The 9,420-nt window shown below is 33.4% G+C and overlaps 1 pseudogene; it reads left to right on the plus strand.

The window, feature by feature from the left end:
- The first annotated feature begins 991 nt into the window (after positions 1–991).
- On the plus strand, positions 992–9,068 carry LOC108226130 (organellar oligopeptidase A, chloroplastic/mitochondrial-like; annotated as a pseudogene).
- The last annotated feature ends 352 nt before the right edge of the window (positions 9,069–9,420 follow it).

Here is a 9,420-nt window from a genome sequence, read left to right on the forward strand (position 1 = left end):
CAAGCAACATAGTAATTACCTTTTCAACTAAAACACGCTATATCTATTAGATTTTCAAATTAAAAAAACCGATCTTCTACAATTAACACGGGTGACCAGTGTTGTAAAAAGCGGGAATCAAATTTAATCGGTAAAGACAATGAACAACGATTAATCGAGGATTAATTTTATTGATTGGGGATTAATAGAATGATTAATAGAATAATCAGATATTTAATCAGTTCGGCGAGCTACGGAATAAGGATTAATCAGTCATTAATCGTTATTAATCACCGAGTGTTAGAACAGAGAGGGCGACATATTTATAAAAATATAATAAATATAATATTATTATATCTAATTAATAATAAACCGGTGATACTTTTCCACTAAAATACATTAGCATTATTTTTAAATACTCCAATGGCCTAAGTTTAAAAATAATATTATAAATCTATACTATACTGTATATTATTATAATACTATTAAAGCTCGGCCGAGTTCAGTGATCCGGTTGATATTCGACCCACAGACCTCCTTAATTAACAACATGTTAGGATATACTTTTCATTATCTATTAAACCAAACTAATAAAAATTAGGTTATTATTATGATGTGTCGGTATTTGGGTTTTCGTGTCTCTTTAACTTATAATATGTTCTATATTAAATTACTAATTTTTAACATTTTCATTAAAGTTTAAATTTTTGAACTAATTTTTAATTAGTCATTTGACGGACCTAATTATTAAGAATTCATTCTGTCCAAAAAAAAACTATTAAGAATTCATTCAGCCGTTAAGTAAAAAATTTATTTAACCACATTATTTTATTATAATTATAATTTTATTTTCACAATAAAAGTAGTTAAATTTAAATATATACGGTAAAATAACAAATATTATACCCGCCCGTTTTTTGCACGGTTATAATGCTATGTATATTTGGTATTAACAAAACCTCCTGGCTCTACTGGTCTTGTCCTTTTCTCACTCCGCCGCAACTCAACCGCAATGTCAGGTATCGACGGAGACAACCCTCTCTTGAAGGACTTCTATTTCCCGCCCTTCGATTCCATGCAAGCCCATCACGTCCGTCCCGGTGTTGCTGCCTTGCTCAACAAACTCGTCAGTATTTTATTATATATTTTTAGGGTTAATTATCAACTAGGTCACTTATTACAATAGAAAATATCAAGTGGATCACTCGAAAATTTTTGGTCTCATTTGAATCACTAAAGTCATAAAAAATATCAAATAGATACCTTTAATATCTTTTCGAGAAGTAAAATTTATTTTTCATTGAGTTCCACACATTTTTCTTGGCTGTTAGTACAATCAAATTAAAGGATATGAATTTCAGTATTTATGATAATATATTTAGATTTTAAGAAATTTATTTATTATTTATTTGATATAAATCAAACAAAATAATTGTAAAATTAAAAATAAATAGTAAATAAATTTCTTAAAATCTCAAGATATTATCATAAATATTAGAATTCATAACCTTTCATTTGATTATAATAACAGCCAAGAAAAATGTATGAAACTCAATGAAAAATAAAGTTTACTTCTCGAAAAGATATTAGAGGTATCTATTTGATATTTTTTATGAATTTAGTGATTCAAATGAGACCAAAAATTTTCGAGTGATCCACTTGATATTTTCTGATGTAATAAGTGACCTAGTTGATAATTAACCCTATATTTTTACGTATCCATGAACCCACTCTAAGCACTAACATTAGGCTTATTTTTTTACTCAAAAAAAAAAAAACATTAGGCTTATTTTTAGTGATACTTATTTTTGTGCATAAGTCCGTGATTATTATATATGTAAGTATTTGTGGTGTGTTCATAGACACTCTAAACACTAACATTAAGCTTATTTTTATTGATACGTATTTTTGTGCATGCGTCCATCATTATTAACGATACAAAGACCAATGGACACACCACAGAAAATTCCATACAGGTGGATTTTGGAGTGTATATATAACAGAAGAGGGTTTTAATACTGTCTGATTAGGAAAATGAATTGGCTGAATTGGAGAGCAGTGTGGAACCGTCATGGCCGAAGCTGGTGGAGTCATTGGAGAAGCTAGTTGATCGGTTGGAAGTGATTTGGGGAGCTGTTAATCATCTCAAGGCCGTCAAAGATAATCCTCAACTCCGTACTGCCATTGAAGAGATTCAGGTATGATTGGGCTCTTTAATTGTTTTTTGTATCTTTCGAGTTTTCGTTGCCTTTGAATATCTTAAAATTGGGATATCTTATGACATTACTCATTTTACATTCGGCTGTTGGTGTATTTGTAAGGTTTTTTGATAGTGTTTGGTAAAATCTTATTTGTTGATACTAATCCCAAATAACTTGACTCATGTTATTGGTTTTTACGATATTGTATTATTTTTTCTTTTTTCAGTCTGAAAAAGTCAAGTTTGAGCTCAAGTTAGGACAAAGTTTACCAATCTACAATGCTTTTAAGGCTATCAAAGAATCTACCAGTTGGGACACACTAAGTGAAGCTCGTAAGCGTATAGTGGAATGTAAGTCATTTCCCACATTCTTTTAGCACTTTCATATGGAGCTATATGTCCAAACATGTTTAGGTCCATAAATTCTATGATTGTCAGTTGTAAACATCCATCCAAAGTCACCTTTTCTTTCTTAAACTCACTCCCTTGAGATTGTTCTTTAGCCACATAAAGATTCAATTTTTTTTTTCAAATTTTATATTTAGCATCTACTTTAGATAGTGTCATTGAATTATCCGAGCTCACTTTGTCATTTATTCAGTTTAGGGACTTTCTTGTTCTGTAACTCTGGTGAATTTCTGCCTTCTTGAAACTTTATCAATGAGGAGAATGATGCATATCTCGAAGAATTTTATGATATTTAATGCTTATCTCCAAGAGTTTATACCACACACATTCTTCAGAACATGGACTACACTAGTTCCTTCTTCCTTTATGATATATTACTTAATGATATTTCCCAACAACTTGCATTCCCAATATATGCAGCTCAAATAAAGGTGGCTGTTCTTAATGGCATCTCACTTGAAGATGAAAAAAGGGACCAGTTCAACAAAATTGAACAGGTAAGCTTTGTAACTTATTATGCTTTCAGCGAAGATATATACTGTGCGGTGAGTCACATGTTAATTATCTTTTTGGAACATCTATACAAGTAAGCCTGTACAAGGGATTTGTATTTAGATTGGAATTAAAAAATCACCCTATAGGAATATGACAATTTGAAAGTTAATTATTGATTATTTCGATTCCTTGTGTCTTTAAATGCAGGAACTGGTGAAGCTTAGTGAAAAATTTGAGGAGCATGTTTTGGATGCCACAAAGAAGTTTGAAAAACTAATAATTGAGAAGAAAGAGATTGAAGGGTTGGCGGCTACTGCTTTAGGTTTGGGTGCACAAACAGCAGTGTCCAAGGTACTCTGTACCGAAATACATCAATTTGTAGTCACATATGTTACCCACAGTACAGTTGCTTTTCTATCTCACTCTACAACTGTGTATAATACAACAGGGGCATAAAAATGCTACTGCTGAAGATGGTCCATGGGTTATAACATTGGACGACCCAAGTTACATGTCAGTCATACAACATGCTAAAAATCGAGATTTGCGCAAGGAAGTATATCTTGCTCGGTTAACCCTCGCTTCTAGCGGCGAGCTTGATAATATGGGAATTATATATATTTATATTTTAAAAATTACATATATTTATGATATATTTATATAATATTAAGAATATTTTTGTCACATATAATCTTATTAAATTATTATTTATATATTTTTAATATATTATAATAAATATAATCAAAATAATTAATTTTTAAAAAATTTCGGGTCAAAACGGGTCATTTTCGGGTCAATCGGGTACTGAACAGGTCGGGTTCAGGTTGAAATTTTCGACCCATTTCGAGTTCGAGTCGGGTTCGGGTTGACCCAAAAAATGGACCGGGTAAGACAACCCGACCCGAACCCGACCCATTACCCGAAATTGCCACCCCTACCTGGGATGCAGCTGTTAAAGGTATCATGTAGGTGTTATTTTCATACAATTCAACAGTTTAGGGTTTATGAGTAGTTACAGGGAAAAGCCCCCAAATAGAGATAAATGTTGTATAACAATGCAGGCTGCGCCATTTTAATTTAAGTGTTTTACACTTTAAGCCAAAGCCTCTTCCATTTATATGGTAGTTTAGTATATAACTATCAGGAGAATACCCCTATATAAGGTTAGTTGTTGTCTATAGCAGTAAAGAGTAAGTTTATGTGTAATCTAGTTTCATATTTTTACACTCTGCATAAGCTTTAGTTATGTGTCAAGTAGAGTGCTTCACAAGTAGAGCTAAAACCTTTGCCAATTATGGTAGATTTATCTGAGGGGAGCATAGCTAGTGACTACTGATTCCCCCTTTTGCTTTGACTGTATTGATTGAAGTTTGCAAATTACAGACAACATTTGTAGCCGATGCTCACTCGTCAGATGATGTAACATTAAAATTATAACATGTCTGGTATTATGATACAATAACATTACTCAGCAGTCAAAATAGTCCATTAAGTCCTTGTAGCTTGCTTGTTCCAATTTTTGCAACCTTAAGATACATTGTAAAGCTGTCTGATCGTCATTGCTAGATGCCTAAGAAAGATCTACAAACTCGCTTGATAGTACTTGTATGATTATATTAACAACATAAAAGAGATGTAATTGCTTTGATCTGGCTCTGATCTTGGTAGATATGGAAGAACTCAAACAATTCTCAAAAGATCAAGGTGCTCTAGAAGCAGATGATTTGACCCATTGGGATACAACGTTTTGGAGTGAGAGGCTGCGTGAATCAAAATATGAAATAAACGAGGTTTGTTACTGTCCTTTTTAAACGTAGTTTCTATCACTGCTAACCAGTGTAAGATGCATGACGAAGCATACTCTAGTTGTACTTTATATATAATTGAGGCTTTTTAACCAGTTGATGAAATATATGACGACCAGATTCCGTTGTTTGGCGACTTCAGATAATTTTGTTATTGTAATATTTCCAGAAAAATATTTTTGGTTTTACTTATTCTGAAATCCGGTACATTGGGCTTGCTCAAATAGTGATGATACACATTTTAGATGTTAGCAGTGTTGCTATAAGCTGCCATCAAGAGTCTATGCAGTACCAGGATCCTCGCCTTTTGCTTTTGTGATATAAGATTATCAGATATTAACCTTTTACTACGTATTCTATGTCTGTGCAGAGTTTCTAGTCTTCTAGAACCTTTCTATGTAGGTTTCATTTTAAGATTTAATGCTTCTAAATCTCTTTAATTTCAGTCATACTGATGAAACTTGTATGTGACATTTTTCAACTCTATGGCAATAGTGGCCCTTCTCGAATACTGTTTATGTTTAATTTTTGTTGTTCTTCTTGTGTTGTATAACTAGAATTTTAAAACTTTTGCACGGATGTACTGGTGTGCTACTAACATGACTTATACAGGAACAATTACGTCCCTACTTCTCATTCCCTAAAGTTATGCATGGCCTTTTCAACCTTGCCAAGACGCTCTTCGGTGTTGCCATAGAGGCAGCTGATGGTTTAGCCCCGGTAATCATGGTCTTATGATGCACTGTATTTTAGCCATGTAGCAGGCGATGTATCATACTGATGATATTGTGTTATTGTTTTCTAGGTGTGGAATAACGACGTCAAATTTTATTGTGTCAAGGATTCTTCTGGCAGTCCTATTGCATACTTCTACTTTGATCCATATTCTCGTCCATTTGAAAAGCGTGGAGGAGCGTGGATGGATGAAGTTGTCGCCCGGAGCCGCGTAATGTCACGTGATGGTGCTCCTGCTAGGTTGCCTGTTGCACATATGGTGTGCAATCAAATGCCTCCAGTTGGAGACAAGCCTAGCCTTATGACTTTTGAGGAGGTAAGAATAATAATTTTTGGGCAGATATAATATAACCGAAGAGTGAATATCACATTTTTTTTAAAATCTTTTTACAGTTCTGTAAATTTTGACTGCGAACTGCCTAATTTTCAGGTTGAAACTGTCTTCCATGAATTTGGTCATGCACTCCAGCATTTGTTAACTAAAGAAGATGAGGGTCTTGTAGCTGGTGTAAAAATCAGTAGTTACCTCATGGAAGAGAGTTCTAGTCTCACAGTTGAATGCCTTTAGGATATAAATGATGAATTGATGTTAATTGCCTTTCTAGTTTCTGACATCATTCTAGCTGCTTCTAATGTTCTCCTTGGTCTTAATACAAAGTGTTCTGTTTTTCCCCAAATGTTAAGGCACACACAGTAAACATAGTTTTCTTCTTTGTTATGTATTGTTTGTTCTAGATTATGTCGAAATCCTAAACAATTATTGTTAAACTTCGGGATCGTACAAACTTCAATATTCAAAACAAGTGTCAACCCTTCATATCTTAAGGGGAAGTCACAGGCACTCGGAGTTTTATATAGTAGAAAGATAAATAATAGTTATAGATTCTGGGGACTATGAGACGCACAATAATTTTATTTATTGCTACTTTGACACCTTCAGATGCCCAAATCCTTTTTTACTGGACATGAATACCTTGATCTGTATCAGTATCAGCAATAACTAGCAGAATTTCCTTTTTTCTTATAATGAAAGATTCCTACTTTTTATATTCATCGTTGTAGGGATACCTTGATGAGCATTGCAAAGCATTATGAAACTGGGGAGAGTCTCCCAGAAGATATATATTCAAAGCTTCTTGCAACTAGGACTTTCCGTGCAGGCTCATATAGTCTTCGCCAGGTCAGTGAAACATCCCCATTCCTATTTTGATTTAAGAGCACACATATTTGGCTTCTGGTTGGTGTTTTCAAAGTTAATATATGAAAGTGAACAACAATTTGGATGTTAATTTATGAATGTAAATGGCACAAGAACTCTCTTCACCACTATGCATAACATAAAGCCTTGAGTTAACATGTAATATATAATATACATTTTTTCTTATATCCCCATCAGCATATGATATATTAGTTTGATTAACTAATGGCAAATAACACTGAAAGATGTGACATAAATCAGACTGTGGATTGTTATTTTTATCATTAGTTATAACACAAGATTATTTTTATTCACCTAAGTTCTTGGTGTCACATATTCAGTTACGTGATTAGCCTTGTATATCTTTACAAGTCTAGAACAAACGAATCATGTTGAATATAGTGAGTTACAATCCCATCAAGTATATTTTGAAACTCCATTGTTTCTACTCTTATCACTCCTTTGTGTGGTGTGGTCAATTCTGTGTAGCTTCCAAACTTGTATTTATTTATTTTCATTCATCTATGTTCTTTTGGTGCTCTCTGTCTTGCTAAAATCTGGGTTGTAATATTTGTTAGCAAAATATACCGATGGCTTACAAATCAACAGTTACAAAGAAGGAAGTGGAATTCTTCTGATTTTTTTGCATCTTTCGTTGCTTGCATAATTCTTTGTAGATAAGATCTGCTAGTCTTGATCTGGAGCTGCACACGAAGTATGTACCTGGGGGGGTCTGAATCTATATATGATGTTGATCAAAGGATTAGCCAGAAAACACAAGTGATCCCTCCACTTCAGGAGGATAGGTTTCTTTGTGGATTTAGCCATATTTTTGCAGGTTTTTTCTCCCTAATAAATTTACTTGATCATCAATTATTTTCTAGTTTAAGTGTTGCAACTTTTTGCAGCTTAATATAATTATTTCCTCTTCCTCCTAGAACTAATATTTCCTTTTTGGTCTGATGGAATGGATGAATTAACAGGTCCTTATGCAGCTGGATACTACAGTTACAAGGTAGGATTTATGTTCGTTTTTCTTTCTCACGTGTATCTTTAACTTTTGTTTTCGGATTGCATGGGTTTAAAGTAACAACTTATCTATGTCTCAACTTTAATATTTAAATACACCTTTTATTTTTCTATAAATATCTTTTATTTATAATTTGTCAGTATTCTCGTCCTGTTCTGTAAACAAATTCCTAGTACATTATTATGTGTTTAGTTTAGGTCCTTTACAATTTAAAGTCGGTCTTAGTAAATGCTTTTGTTTGGTTCTTATCTGCTGTAAACTTGCTGCCTCAGCAAATTCTGAACTGTAATTCTTTTGTGTCTAGCTGAAAGTCTAAAAATATGTACCAAGGTTTCCATAGAAGTATCTCGACCTGGGAGTGATTTTAGTGAATGCTACTACGAATAAAAGCTTTCAATATTCTAAAATAAACTGTCTGATATTGGCAGTGGGCTGAGGTACAGTCTGCTGATGCTTTCTCTGCATTTGAAGATGCTGGTTTAGACGACATTAAGGTATGAAATAACAAATAAGACAGTTTATAATTTGATTACTTGAATATTCAAGCTTACTTTCCTTGGTCAGCTTTTCCCAAGGGCATCATTCCTAAGAGGGCGTTTTGTCTTGGGAGAAATTTAGATACATTGATCCCGTAGTTCTTTCCTATGTTGGTAGCATCTTCATATTAGGCACTAGAACCCGATCATTCATTTTCATTTCCTCGAATTAATTATTCTAATCCCTCCATGCCTTAAATGGTAGTTTCTTTGGTACTGGTAGAAAAAACTATGGTGTTTTGCAGGAACTACAGAGGTCACTGATATACATTGTACTAATCAAGTATATAACCATAGCAAGGGTTTGTGTTTTGAACAGGCTATGAAAGAAACAGGGAAGAAATTCCGAGAGACTATACTTGCTCTTGGAGGTGGGAAGGCACCCCTAGATGTAAGATGAGATGAAGTTTCCGTATATTTAAATGATGGGGCAGAATCTTTAGACAGTTTCAATCTTTAAATGTGTTGTTACTGAATCTTGATCATAGGAGTTGGTTTTATTTCAGGTTTTTGTGGAATTCAGAGGGCGCGAACCGTCTCCGGAGTCTTTGCTTAGGCACAATGGCTTGTTGGCAGTTTCTGTTTAAATTCTAGGCCAAAAGTTTCTTCCACACACTCCCTCAGTATACACAAACCTGGAAGGATTCTTATGGTGATCTATATGCTAAAATTTCTTAATGTTTGCGAGCTATTTGCTATAAAACTATATTGACAATATGCAAAACATCACCTGTACAAAATGATTCGCTACATAATCGAACTCGCTTAGGTCTCCAATACGATGAAACGGAGGATACTTAACTTTTTAGTAAACTAAGATGTTATATCTAAGATTTGTACACATGCTCAAATTATATCAATCGGATCCTTGGTGAATTAAATCGAAATATAGTTATACACATATCTATTATCTATTATCTATTATTATATATCTAATAGTGCAACTGCGAGTAATTTAATTCGAAAACTAAACTACACATGTATTAATATATATAAAAGTTATTATGGACTTTTAATATTAGCCTATTTTTTAG

The sequence above is a fragment of the Daucus carota genome, chromosome 6 (genome assembly GCF_001625215.2).
Source record: "Daucus carota subsp. sativus chromosome 6, DH1 v3.0, whole genome shotgun sequence".
In the NCBI taxonomy this organism is placed as follows: domain Eukaryota; kingdom Viridiplantae; phylum Streptophyta; class Magnoliopsida; order Apiales; family Apiaceae; genus Daucus; species Daucus carota.